Genomic DNA, 14,371 nt, shown 5'->3' on the forward strand with positions numbered 1-14,371 from the left:
GTCAGGTTGTTTTGTCCTTGCTGCTGGCCACAAACTGCAGCTAGTGTACCTTTCCTGCTCTTGTGCAGGGAAGTGCAACAGTGTGATATGCTGGTGAGAAAAGGACGGCTTGCTTACTTTCTGCTTTGTGTTCGAAGTACGTTTACTGACAGAAAAAAGTGAGCCCTTCTTTCAGCCTAGATATGTGGATTTTCTGTCCCTGTACGGTGAAATTTTACCTGCAACTTGAGCTAACAGAGACTCTTTCATCAGCAGTGCTTTGCTGAGGATGCTGGCTATGATGACAGAGTGCACGTACCTACAAAAGATACTGAAAGTAATTCCTTAGCTTACAGTTATTACCTCATTCACAACAGTATACGATGTTCTGCTGAATACAAAGATTAGATTCTGAATTCAAGATCACTTCAAAGTACAAATTAAAATTATTCTACTTTATTATACAGCAAGTCTTCTGCAAAGGCTTACTTAAATCATTCCCACTTGGAACAAGATTACAGTTATGCTTTGTTGCTTCAAGCACATACCATTTACTCAACTATTAGGTAACTGAATATGCAGCATTTATTGTGCCTGGTTTCTGCCAGCCTGCAGAGGGGAAAAAATGCAAATGCCAATGTTTCTCAAAGTTAAAAGTACATGAAACACGTCCTTGTTATCAGGCCTTTGGTTTTCCCCTTTGATCAGCCGTCAGAAACTATCTACACTTGTACTCTGTGACTGTACAGCTTCACAGCACACTCTCTGCCACTGACAGGTGGTAATAGAAAGGGTGAGAGACCAAGCCCTGCGGCAGGCGTCCCTTCCTCTGATAACGTCCAAAGTACTGGGTGATAACCGTTAGTAAACACTCGGGCAGCCGGTTAATCCATACATCAGCAAAGAGGGGCAGATAATTTTGAACTCTAATGGCATGGACAAAAGCACAAGGGCTGGCATTCAGGGATTTATATGGGCTGCAATGGTGACTTCTGGCTCCTGAATTTCATCAGCGAGCACAACTTTGATTTATCTCTCTGCCTGGCTGCAGAGTAGATTCCTGGCACTAGAAAACCATCAACACTAAAATGGACCTCTACAAAATGGGACCATGGCTCTTGTGTGATACACGCACTTGAACTCTGGATGAATCCCAGTTTGAACCGAGAGGAGGAATGACCAAATATTTCAACTTTTTAATGGGTCTTTGGATTTATAATGTTACTTCAGTCTACTGATTTGTTTTAAGGCAAGGGTTCTTGAAGCTTGTTTGAGAAAATGCAGCGAGGAGGCTAAGTAATTTCTATTATGTTTGGGTCTCTGCAACATTTCCATGTTGTCAGCTACCCTAACTGCAGGAGGAAAAGCAAAATTTGGTCTTTTTTGAAGGTTTCTTTTTCAAGTCATCCTTCATGGGATTTCATGAGGCCCTGAGATCCCCTCTCTGCTTATAGTCCAGGAGCCCACTGCTTTCAGGCACTTACCCTATGGCTGTTCGTGTCCCTGGAGAGCTACCCAGGGGCTTCTAAACCCGCACCCACAAAGCCCAGTGTGGCAGCGGGGTGACAGCGAGCTCCCACTGAATGGCAGAAATGCCAAGGAGCAATCATCTCTTCTCTGTTAGGGTCTGCTCTTATTTTGAAAGTGAGAAATGGGAGCATTTCTGCTCCTATAAGCAGACATATGAATAATAAGGCAAATGGCTTTTGAAGCTCTGCCAAGATGACTGCATACGTGTACAAGGAGAAACTTCATAGAGTGCTGGTCTCTGGTTCCAGAGATACTTGAGTGAGAGCAAAGGAGACAAGTGTAGCATTACCTCTGCAATCAGGGCCAGGAGCTGCCAAAACTTCTTAGCAGCAACGTGTGAGGTGCGAGTGTTAATGTAAATGCAGGTTAGAGGGATTAACTGCACAGAAAGCTTTCTTGTAAAAAACTGAAAGGCTGGTGAGGCTCTAGTTTTTATCTTTCCTCCCTTTTCACTCCTTTTGCATGTTAAAAGCACACATCTGGCAATATGATTCCTGTCCAGGCACCCAGCGACGGTTCACCAGCCATGACCATGCTGTGCAGGCATCACTGCGTAACCAGCGGTGGGGCAGAGATGGGCTCTGCACCATCAGGTGTTGTCCTGGAGTCCACCAATTTCTCCCTATTTCAATATATACATTCATTAAATTGGTTGTAACTTAGGTTACGCAGAGTGTGTGGGGAGAAAACGTGACCTTGCTTAAGACAGGCAGGTCCTAAGACAGGCAGGTCCTTTGGTACCACAAAGCCCAAACCACTGGCTCTGCACCTCTCTGATGTATAAAAAAAAAAAAAAAAAAAAAAAAAAAAAAAAAAAAAGATGCTTCAGGAAGAACAAGAGCGATTGTCATGGCCCTTCCTGGTCTTGCTGCTGCATCAACATACAGCAGATGTATTGGAGAAAAAACATTTTCTCAAGGCAGAAGTCCTGGGTATTTTTATGCCTTGGAAATTTTTTTCTGCGAAGCGCGTGGAACCACAGGCGGGCTGGTGACTCCCCATTAGCCTTTGGGTGCTTTGTCCTGCATACATCATTACCAAATGCACAAGAGTTAATGGCATTAAACTTAAACTGATAGCAGCTAACCATATCTTTGCTATTTATTAAATTGTAATCTCTCTTTCTGTCCGCCTTGCTCTCTCTTCGTCAGTCCTAGCATCTCAGTTGATAACGTATCAAATTTCTCATCGTTGGCCAGAGGGAAGTTTACAAACACATCTCAGAGCAGCGTCCTGCTCTCAATGCCCCGAACCCCAAAGCTGTAGTGGCAGCGCCGTAGCAGCGTGACAGAGGAAGCCTCCTGCCGATCCCGAGGATTACTGAGGGCCTGAGAGAAGGCAGGCTTTGCCAGGTGCGTTCTCTGATAAACTGCTGAAATCTTACTGACAGCCATGAATGTAAGACCTTGATGTGTGAAATCCAGCCTTCCTTCTGTCCCCCAGACCTGACACAGCTCCTCTGATGGTGGAACAGGTTCCACCTATAAGGACGAATTACTGCAGAAACAACTCCAGAAGAAAATCGGGTGTTATTTTAGCCAAGCAATTACTAGTGAAATCCTGGTGAAACCTCACTGAAGTCACTGAAAAAAATCCCGCTAACTTGTGTCAATATTTCATCCTGCAGTACGGTGCTTTCAAGCTAGCAGAATGTTTCCTTCTCTCCTTATTTACTGAAGATGAAACTGGGTGGAAATTAAGACCATCAGCCTGCTTTGTACGATGCCCAAGCTCCGTCCCAGATCCACTGCGCTACAAATAAAAAACAAAGTCAAATCAAACCAAATGGAACAAGCAGAAACCTTGGCTTGAACATCTAGGTCGAAAGTGCTTTGTGTTGCAATTCCAGCGTGTTTAGCTTTCTACCGCCCCAGACACTCCAAGCTAATTCTGCTCCACACGCAGCATTTTCCTATTAAAACTGATTTTCTCCTGATACCGATCTCCCACTTCTGGCCTTCCACTGACATTTGCCTCCCGAGGAGAACTGCCCTTTCCTCCTGCCGCTGCCGGGCAGCACAGGATTAGGCTCTGCGTCCTTCTGCCTCACGCTGCTCGCGTTTTGCTAATGGCAAAGGCTTCTGCCATTACTCATACCAAACTACCTTGCTTAGAAGCACGGAATTTGTCTTCAGCGTTGCAATTGTTTCAAGGCTTTTAATGTAAAAGGAAAACAAATTCTACAGAAGGAAAGAAAAATACCCAAACCTTGGAAACGTCCTTTCCTTTCACAGCTAGCCCTACCGACCGAAGACCAAGAAAACCAGAGAAGGTTATTTTCTCTGAAAAATCTAGTACTAAAAAGTATTTTTACAAAATATTTTAATGCTTCTAGTATGTTATTTTTCTAAGTCAAAATAGCCAAGCTAAATCTTTCACCATAGCCCTTTAATTCGAAAGCCAGGGGAAATTTTTTTCATTAAACCTCTGGACGGCTTTGTTTAAAGTATGAAATCAAGTAGCTCCATTTCCTGTCTTCTAAGGAACAGTAAATCAAAAAGAGTACGTTCTCCAAAAATACAGTAATGGTTCTATTAAAGAGCTTGACAGTTTTGAGCCTCACCTTGCATATTGCAACATACGCGTGAGCAAAAATAACAGAGTAAATAGTAAAGGAAACGGCCTGCCAATTTTAACCAATAAAAGATGCATCCTTCTTGGGAAGGAGCCGTGGGCTCGACCCAGGCTGCTCTCTGGGAACGGAAGGCCCTCGGGGAGATGGAGGTGGTGTCGGAAGGAGCAGAAGGGCTGCCCGTGCCCATGCTGCTGCCTGTGCCCGCGCTGCTCCTGCTGAGGCCATTTGGGAAGCAGGAGGGGATGCTGAAGGGAGCCCTGGGCCCTTCTGGACCAAAGGCACCAGGAACTGCAGTGCCCAGAACAGCCTGGGCTGGGAGCGAGAACCCCATGGGTGTGTTAGGAACGAGCACATGGAAATTCCTCGCCCCAAGTAGTCAGTCAAATTATAACATACTCCGTTTAAATATTAATGGCTGAACTTTCCTACAGGGTTTGCCAATTCACTTCCACGCTGTAACCTCATTACTCCAGGGGGAAAGCTGCAGCGCAGCAGCACCGAGTGCTTGCCCTTGGGGGAGCTGCACAAATTCCTCTCTTGGTTGGGGAGGACGCGGCTTCGTCCCGACCTGCCACTTGCTGGGCTTCTGGACACGTCCATGCTCAGATGCTGGTCTCTGATGTCCAGATCGCACACCTCCTTCCCATCCTGATGCGGGACGTGCCCCTCAGCTGACAAAACTCACCTGTGCTTGGCTCTGAGCTGGGGGTGTGAGTGCCAGCAGTGCCCTGGGAAACGATGGCAGAGGCTGCAGCCTTTGCGATTAACTCTATTTCCCTGTCATCTTCCCTCCCACAGTGTTTCTTTTTTTCCAGAATCGCTCACTTCTGCTATAAACAGGACATTACTCACCAGCTCTGTATCCTGTGAGTGCATTTAATTAATGGAGGCTTCAGCCGGGGTGCCCGGTCCCACAGGCAGCGAACACTTTCAAATCCCTTTGAACTTTTGGATAAGCGAGGCTGCCGTGGCTGAGAGGTTCCTGCGTGCCTCCTTGGCGCACGGCAGACTTGCAAACAAAAACGCTGCTTATTCTTCTCTAATTGTTTCTAAATGAGCTCTAGGAAAGCATGCAGCGGCCGGGAGGAGCGAGCCTGGCGGCAGCAATGGATTGCAACGGGCCGGATCGTCCCGGTGCTGTGGTGGGAGTTTGGCGGGTCCCTGGGGGCCGTCTCGCCCTCCTCCTCCTCCCCACTGCCCAGCAGAAGCTGTCTCCTTCCCCCCTGAGGAAAGGGTTAACCACGGGCCGGGGAGAAGCGGTTCAGATGCCTAGGAACATGGCCAGCGATCATGAAGGCTTTCAAATGTGAGGGAGGCTGCAATTTTCAGAGCTGGAACAGTGAGATATTTTTATAAATACATAAATCTTTTCAAGGAAAAACAAATATAGAGGAAAGAATGTAAACATTATTGTAAAATGCATAATAAAATGTCTGCTGTTTGTTAATTTTGCTCCTTATTATCCAGTCTTTCTCTACCTCCGATGTTGAAACATTTGCCTTTTTTTTTTTTTTAAACTCCCTTATTCATTTAAAAATAGTTTCCTGCATGTTATATGAATAAGCAAAACCTAAGGTCCTAAATCCAGGAGAACTTTGAAGTATGAAACCCACGGTCTATGGGAACTATGTTTTCATTAATCAAAGTAGATGTTTCTAAAGCCATCAGATTTATCATGACTGGATTTCATATGTGAAACCCAATATACACACAGACATACACTGCTTGTCCTTTTGGATTAGTTTTGACCTTTTACTCTCCTTTCTGAAGGATCTGCCTTTCCTCAGAGCAAGGCTGCCCTGTTTTACCACTGCATCAGCCAAAGGAGCCTTGACAAAGTACGTTTTCAACTTTCAGCTTTCTACGTCTGAGTATGAGTCTGGGCTAAGGTCAAAATATAAATGATTAAGTATATTTATTAAACCCTGCCTTCGCCTCGAATGCTCCCTGCGACTCCGCTCCATGCCAGCCCAAGGGGCGCTGCAACCAGCCCGCGGCTGCACGCCCGGCCACCAAACGAGGGACCTGCGTGGCACCGGCCCTGCTCCGCCACCAAGAGCCGGGCTGGCAAAAGCTGAGCAAAGCCACCCGAAGCACCCATGTGTCACTGACGGCTCCTGCAGATGTGGCCGAGCTCCTGGCTTCCCGAAAGGCAAGGGGGTTAATGAAAGGACAAGGGAGAGAGCCCTGATGGTTCAGAAACCGGAGGCGGGATGTGACATCTATCCAAGACAGGACTTGTAAGATAACATGCAAAAAAATGTGCATTTGGTGTCATCGGGGATATTTATGCTGCAGTTTTGCAGTACCAGAAGCACCGGCCCTTGCTGAAGAGTGTGACATGGAGGCTGGTGGCAAGTGCTGGCTCTGCCATGGGGCCAGCCCCTGGCACGCTGCAGGTGCCCGTGGGGAAGGTGCCACTCAGCTGCAGGCCGAGGGATCCGGAGCATTGAAAAATAAAAGGAGTGCATTTGTACACCTCTTGCAATACTGCATGCCACTTCTGTAGCGGTCAAAAAGCAAAGAGAGATAGGAACTACACCATACCTGGATGCTATTACCATTTTGAAAACAAAACAGCCTTTTCAGTAAAAAATACATGGTAAGGGAAAATATTGTTTTCCCCCAGAATAGTAAGATCCTTGCGTATTTTAACTCTTCACAGCTTTGCAGTATCAGAATGCCCGGAAAAAGCCCGGAATGCTACAATCAGCCCCAAGACTCCCTAGAGATTAACTTCTCTTTGCATTTAATCCTGATGCACAGGGGAGTATCCAGAAGCGGAGAGCTCTGAAGAGCGCCAGGGCTGTCGGGGCTGGGTGCGCCCCAAGCCACCGCACATCAGGCGCCTCACCTGATGGTCCTTCAACCTCCACGTCTGGAAACTTCATTAAAAAATGATTCACAACAGATTTGCGGCACTTTTTAGTTTGTGCGGGGTTGGAAATGTTTTCTTGTGGTATTCACATACTTATAATTCTCAGTCCCGGCTAAAATTAGAAAATCTAGTGACTTTTTTTCTCCTGGTAAAACTTCCCACTCTCCACAGACCTAGGCCTTAGTTGAGCTTACAGTAAGATGATTACTAACGAGATTTTCATCAATGCCTAGGAAATCTAAACACAAATTGAATTCCATTAAATCTCAGTGAAGGCTTCTTTAGACAAGTCTCTATTTTGTTTTACTTCTCATCTGAACAAAACCTGCAATTTTATGATGCTCAAGTCTTTATATTGGCTCCACTGGGAAAAGCTGCCGAAGAAGCATAGAGGATACATCTGGTACTTCTGTGATGCTCCATAACGATCCTTATTTGCTTCACATTGACATGCCAAGTCCTTTCTTAACCCTTTGAAAGAGTCTACAGGCATACCCTGTCCTAGTGGCTTCACCTCCAATATGCCAATTCCACTGGAGGGACTTAGGTAATTCTTCGTTACTTCCCTTAAGAAAACAGCAAGATTTATCATGCTTATTATCAATCTTGCAGCCTGTGCAAATGCATACATAAGCACAGGTATGAAGGACACATAATGGATTATAAATGACTCATATTTACCCACAAGTAAGGAAAGGCCTGACAACTCATCAGGGTTTACTGGATAACTAAGATCTTATGTTACAATTTGAGACAAAACTGTGGATTTGTCATATGGCTTAAGAATTAGTGGTAACTGTCTGAGCCAAGGAATTTAATTTTGATTGTTTCACTTGAATTAAAAAAAGTCTCAGTGTTGAAAAAACATTGGAACTGTGCTATATCCTAATATATCACTCACACTGTAATAGGAGACTCTTTTTTTTTTCTGTAACAGAAACAGAGAACGTAATGCTGAATGGCCAAGTTCATCTTGGGTGCAGTCCCTCCCCAGATGGGCTGCAGCAGGTACCACATTTTGCTTTGCAAAAACAAAGTTTGCAGAAGAGCATCCATAGGAAAGTGGCCGAGCAGCTATCGACGTTCCAAAAATGCGAAATTTGGTTTATATCACTAGCATCCAGTTAAGAATGAAACTGGAATATTTTTTGCATTGTAAGAACAAGTATTTCACTGGTCTCTTATCACCTTTTCCAGATGAAACGCTTCACAACCCAGCTGACATATAAACAGAAACCAAAATATTTTCCTAAGGTGCATCACTAATCCTGCTCGGGGCCTCTGACTTGTAATTTATTTGTCTTACCTCACGATGAGACAATGCGTGTGTCGATTCCAAGCTACTGTCTATTAAGTCCTTGTGCACAGGATAAATAAAGCTCACTTCGAATGGGAGGCGTTCATGTTCCTATGGTGCAAACCAGCTTTTCCCTAGGTAATAGTTGAGGAGAAAAAAACATTCTTCTGACGCTTTCTGTATCAGAACTCCGTGGTAACTCAGTGTATTAGAATTGGATCTAACACTACACGCACAGCCTGCTCTACCCAGTCCTTCCCTACCCGTATTGTAGAACATCTCACAAACACCATGAGATGGATTCCAGTATTAAACCGGAGTGACAGAAACGTTTGTGTTCTGGGCTGTAAGGGTACAGCGCCGTTAACATCGGGAACTGCTTTGGAAATTCACTCTTGCTACGTATTAGTCAAGCTACCAAGAGCAGGGAATGAAGGAGAGCTTACAAAACATCCCCACAGCCAAACCCTTAGACGAGGCAAAACAAGTCATCAGTGCTGAAATGCAGACTCGTGTTGCTCACAGCAGCGAAGAGCTGGAACACCAAAGCTAAAGTAACTCACCAAGGGCACTGGGCAGTTCTGTGGCCAGCGCTGCCCAGAAGCAGTCCTTCTGTCCGAGGACAGCCCAGTGCAACGCCACTCCTTCCTAGCAGGGAGGACAACACGCCTGCGAGGGACCTCGGGCGGCACCGTGTCCGCCCTGGCCAGGCAGCAGATCACAGGCACCTCTCCATCAACTCCGGGCGTTTTGGAAATGGCTCAGTCTCAGCCTCTGGATTCCTCCAAGAACATTAAGAAAATGTGTTTCTTTAAGGACTACATGGAAACGTGAAATTTTATGTTTAGAAAATAATAAAAATTAAAAAAAAACATTAGATTTGTTTCCGTACAAGCCTTCCAAGTCAGGAAAGATAAATTCTTTTGGCCCGATTCTGACTTCATTAAAAGCCCGAGCCAAGTTGCACGAGCTGGTTATCTAAGCTCCAACAAGGACTGGACCTACAAACCACTGAAATCTCTGGCCCTGAGCCAGCTTAAGCATATACTTAATTTTTAGCACGTAAATAGCCACAGTGACTTCAGTGGTCGTATATACACACTGGAAGTTAAGGGTGTGCTTAAATGTGCTTCTGGAGCAGGGCCAGAGCCCTCAGTGACTCGCAGCACCGAGGTCTGACTTCCTAGCAAACCCCATTAAACGCAGGGATTTCACTCGGGCCGGGCAGGACCCAGCTGGTCAGGAGCCAGCAGACCAGTCCTCGCTGCCTGAACCTCTCCTCTGAACACGTTCAGGAGGTTTTGCCCTTGTCACTTGTGTTATCCATCAGACATCTGTTGGCTGTATAAGGCAGAGTGACACCGCAAGGTGAGATGATTGAGTGAAAAAATTATTGCAGCTGGCATGTCCTAGCCTACGGCTTTCGGTCATTTAACTCATCTCACTCTCATCCTCAGAAAAGGCTGTACGCGATGGGCAGGAGATTTACCCTTCTGCATGCCTCGTGTTCGCACTTGGCAATCTGCAGTACCAGCTCCAAATGCAGACAGGACTTCGGCAAAGATGGCTCACTGTTCACAGCTAGCAGTAAGGCTTTCAGGAAGAAACAAGGACTAATTAAACAGAATAACAATAAAAGAAGACAGACGAGGACTTCTGCTTTCACACTGGTGGAGACTCAGACCGCTGCAGGCTCCTGCCCACTGGGGACCTGCCTGATTGAGCTGTACATTCCCATCTGTATCATGAAGATAAATGGATCTCCACAAAGGCAGAAAAGGAGAGGAAGTGGATACATCAACCCAAACAAATGCAAAGAAAATAAAGTGTAAGAGGACAGTCTGATAATTCACGTTGTGCTGTTAATTCATGAAATGCAGCGCGCCCTAACTCTGAAGCACCAGAAATGGCTTTTTGTAGTCAATGTTCTTTTTTCTTGCTTTAGTAAAAGCCATTTTGAAGCACTGAGGCAAGGACATGCTTTGTTATGATTTCTGAAACAATGCAGCCTATAATGTAATTTGGGACTGACCATTCAGCCACCGAAAGCCCAAAGAAATCAGGTACACAGCGAGGGATAAAGGAGGAACTTCAGTGTCTGGAAGTCCAAACGGCGATACCGCAGATCCCTGCCTGACCCCACAGGCCCTGTCCCTGTGCCGTGCTGGGAATAACCACCCCGGTCTTCCCAGCACCTCTGGGGTCATCCAAGCTGGCATTTCTCCCTGCCTGCCTCCCTAGGAGGGCCTGATTCAGCCACTAGGCTCTGCAAACACTTTATAGCATCCTCTAAACACCGCATCACTCAAACCTGCCCTCTCTATTACAGATACCCCTGGGCTGGGGCAGGAAGGCTCATTCCTCCCTGCAGGTACCCTGGGGCTCTCTGCCTTGCAGTACCTAAACCCTTCTGCAAAAGGAGCCTCAGTTGCTGCACGCAGTTCGCGATGATTATAACCATGCCGCTGGCCACGGCAAGATGGATTCTGAAAGCTGCAGACTACCATTGCTGTGGACAATAAATATTCTACTGAAATCATAACTTGCACATATTTTAAAGGATAAACCTGCTACTAATAACTACGAATCAAAAGAGAAGATTCCAATTTTTATGCCAGAAAGCTAACAAAAATCTTCAGTACGTTATAAACAAGTATCTATCATTATAAACTAAGTTCAGCATGTAAAAAACCAAAGATGGAGTTTATTGTCTTTAATGGCTGAGAAATGACAAGTGTGTTTGGTTGAACAGGAATTTAGCGAGAAGTAGTTCTGTACAAGAACCAAGATCCGTCTTAAAAAAATATCACTGCTGACAGCTTTACAGTAGAATTAAGCCTCTCTGAACTCTCAGAAGTGGGGCTAATCACAAGTTTCTGTGGAATTTAACATGGAGAAGAAATCTGGTTATTAGGGGAATCCTCTAACCCAGGTAGAAGCTGCTCCCACACCTTTCCCGTCCCTCAGACAAGGCTGAAATCTTGAGCCCAAATCACAGAATCCTACAATGGCCTGGGTTGAAAAAGACCTTAAAGATCATCCAGTTTCACCCCCCCTGCTCTGGGCAGGGTTGCCAACCACTAGAGCAGGCTGCCCAGAGCTGCATCCAGCCTGGCCTTGAACACCTCCAGGGATGGGGCGTCCACAACCCCTCTGGGCAACCCGTGCCAGTGCCTCACCACCCTCCGAGTGAAAAACTTCCTAATAATAGCTAACCTAAATCTCTCCTGTCTTAGTTTAAAACCATCCCCTTGTTGTATCACTACCAACACATGTAAACAGGCGTTCCCCCTCCTTTCTATACGCTCCCTTCAAGCACTGGAAGGCCGCAATGAGGTCTCCTCGGAGCCTTCTCTTCTCCGAGCTAAACAAGCCCAGTTCCCTCAATCTTTCTGCATAGGAGAGGTGCTCCAGCCCTCTGAGCATCTTCATGGCCCTCCTCTGGACCCATTCCAAGAGCCCCACATCCTTCTTGTGCTGGGGGCCGAGGCCTGCACGCAGGGCTCCAGGTGGGGTCTCCCACCTGAGAGCAGAGCAGAGCAGAGCAGAGGGGGGCAATCACCGCTGCCTGCTGGCCACCCCCTTTTTGATGCAGCCCAGGACATAGCTGGCCTTCTGGGCTGCAAGCACGCTTCTCCTGAGGCTTTGAGAAGGGATTTCTGACAGCGCTGTGTTGGTGGAGGGACGGGGTGGTCTGTGAGGCCGTCACACAAGCGCTGCCCCACAGGACCCTCCACAAGCATGCCAGGCCCCGAGTGTCAGCAGGAAGAGCTCGCTCCTGAAAACACAGGAGAGCAAACCCACGAGGTGAGCAAGCGGCTGTCAGGCCCTGGCTAATGAAGATATGAGAGTGATGCATCGGTTCTGACGATGCGGCGGTGTAAATACAAGCAGAAGAATTTCCTACAGTGGGCAAGCTGAAAGGTGGAAGCTGTCCAAGGGGAATCTCTCAAAAACCCTGGACAGCAACAAAAAAAAAAAGTGACAAAAAACTGGCTAAATGTTTTAGTGCTCTGCTGAAAGATCAAGGTGGAAAGAGCCTCTGCACTGGAAGCCTTGGAACAAAGACAGACTTTCCTGGAACAGAGCGCTTAACTGCTCCAACATAAAACAATCATTTCAGGAGGGAACCAAAGAAATAAAAATATTAATTTTACAGAGAGAGAAAAAAAAGGGGGGGGGGGGGAATGAAGTAAAATCTTTTGTTAATTCCAGGTGTGCTAATCTTTCCATCTGTGGATTAATTTAAGTCAAGGAAAGAGGAAAAAAACATGTGGGTCACTAAATGAAAAATATTTGTAAGTACAACAAGTGACCGTCTGGAAACATATTGTGGGAGAAGCGACTTTTCCTAAGCACGCAGTATTACTACCTTTGATACATTAAAAGGTCAACGGAGGCACGAGTACTTTCAGATATGGAGAATAGATCCAAAAGATATGTCAGGGAACGTTCAAAAGCGCTGCGGCTCTGTTGTCTATCAAGCCATGTTTATTGATGTTCTTGCTAGCTGAGGCAAGGTTTGGGAACATGGATCATAACACCACTTTTATACCCTATAAAAGTACACTGTGAAGTGATGAGAAACGCGGATTGCTGAGTTGTGCCAGGCGAGTCCGTTATAAAGAAGGAGCGTACGTTTTCCTGAGGCATTTTACAATACAAATAGTAATTCTTTTCTTGCTGGGAAAAAAAAACTGGGACTCCTCCAAAGCATATGTTTCACAAATCTCCAAAAAGTGGAAAACAAGATTCCAAGAGGAGAAGTGCAGGATGTGGAGTGTGAGAATAGCAGCTTGGGACGAGCTCCCCGCGTGTCCCGCAGCTGGGACAGACACGGACCTCTGGTAGCACGCCCTGCAGCCTGCCCAGGGGCTCCCTCCCCAAGCTCCTAACTCGTTTGCCCATAACTGAGCCTGGGATGGGACGTGGGAAGGCACTGGAAGGCAGTTATCCTCCCTGCAATCCCAGCAGATTTTAATTGCATTCAAAACAGGAGGCAAAAGTAGGGATGGTTAAGACCACCTGCATTTTCTGCTTAATCGAGCAGAGAACTGCCTTCTCATTCCAAGGTGGAGAATTAGCATCTTAGCACCTTGTTTCTCCAAGACATTTGACCTTTGTAGCTCTACGAACTAAAACACTAGCTAATTTTCATCTAGTTGGACACTGTTTGAAAACTACTGAGGAAGTGGGATACATTCGAGGTGTTTTGTGAAATATTTAAACTGGAGAGTTGCCACTGAGCTGAAGGCACCTTTTCCCCAGAGCCCTGACACCCTGCCAGGGTGCAGTGGAAAGAAGGCCCCGAGATGATGAAGACTTAACTGCTTGATTCTATTTTTCTTTCATGCCAACTTTGAAAGCCAGTCCTAAACCTGTACTTGTATCTATACATTTTGTCCCGTGGGACAAGAGCAAGCATCATCTGAAGAGGTTACATCAGTTTGATCTTCTTTGGGTACATGCAAATAATATTGCCAGCATTTCCTTACTAAAATAATTTCCAACACGCTCTGAATTCTGTGGAAAACAGATTGAATGCAAATAGTGAAATAAGCCTCCAGCTTTACATCTGCACCTCCTTGATAGCACCCTGAGTCACTGGTCCACCTCAGTTTGTGTAATAGGCATCAGACGATACAGGGATTTGACTTCAATTTTCCACACTAAGTACATGGGAATGTTCTGAAGTCTCAGTAGCACGTCAGTACATAGCACTGCTCTAAAAGACCCCCTGTAGCTAACAATATGACTTTGGAACACCTTGAAAATTCAAAACAGATGAGTGCTGTGCCCATCTACATCAAAAAGCTGCTGTTTCTCAAACCATCCTGGTGTTAGGTCAGAAACCCTTAGCTTCTGCGGGCTGAAGCACCAGAAGTTTTAGACAGATTTAGAGAAACCGTCCTAATACTCAGAGCAGTGAAGATAAACAGCCTAAGCTGAACTGGAAATCTCAGTGTTCATAAAGAATGAAATTCACCTCTGTGCTGAGAACAGGCACAAGGCCAATATACCATTTAAGATCCATTTTTAGGGCTTAGTAAGACTTAAGTGGTGCGCAGACCTTGGGCTAGCCTTCGGCATGGAAAGGGATTTTACCCATAAT

At 46.0% G+C, this 14,371-nt stretch overlaps 1 protein-coding gene across 7 annotated transcripts in view; it reads right to left on the reverse strand.

Annotated features, from left to right (window-relative positions):
* The window catches only part of BCAS3 (BCAS3 microtubule associated cell migration factor), a 351,964-nt gene that overhangs the window by 23,635 nt on the left and 313,958 nt on the right, over positions 1–14,371 (reverse strand). The window lies entirely within an intron of this gene.

The sequence above is a fragment of the Oxyura jamaicensis genome, chromosome 19 (assembly GCF_011077185.1).
Source record: "Oxyura jamaicensis isolate SHBP4307 breed ruddy duck chromosome 19, BPBGC_Ojam_1.0, whole genome shotgun sequence".
Lineage (NCBI taxonomy): Eukaryota > Metazoa > Chordata > Aves > Anseriformes > Anatidae > Oxyura > Oxyura jamaicensis.